The sequence below is a fragment of the Austrofundulus limnaeus genome, unplaced genomic scaffold, assembly GCF_001266775.1.
Source record: "Austrofundulus limnaeus strain Quisiro unplaced genomic scaffold, Austrofundulus_limnaeus-1.0 Scaffold259, whole genome shotgun sequence".
NCBI lineage: Eukaryota > Metazoa > Chordata > Actinopteri > Cyprinodontiformes > Rivulidae > Austrofundulus > Austrofundulus limnaeus.
In genome coordinates this window covers 742,681-742,964 of record NW_013952661.1, presented here as the reverse complement: position 1 = coordinate 742,964, position 284 = coordinate 742,681, and positions in this window count along the sequence as shown.

Genomic DNA, 284 nt, shown 5'->3' with positions numbered 1-284 from the left:
ACAGCGTGAAGCTCTGAAGTCCACCAGCTCAGCTAAACATCAGCTGATCAGCACGTCAACGTAAGAAAAACTGGGTTTAAAAAGTCTCATCATCTGCATATAAACATTTCATCAGCCTGAAAACATTTATCTGTCCACGATGGGACAAAAAAAAAAAAAAACCAAGTTCCTTAACTCTTATTAACCGTAGCAGAAGGGGTTGGACTTCAGCCAGAGAGGTTCTGGTTTCGTGCTTCTTGAGATGAATTCTGTTAAACAAACTGTTGTGTGCAGTTAAACAAAGA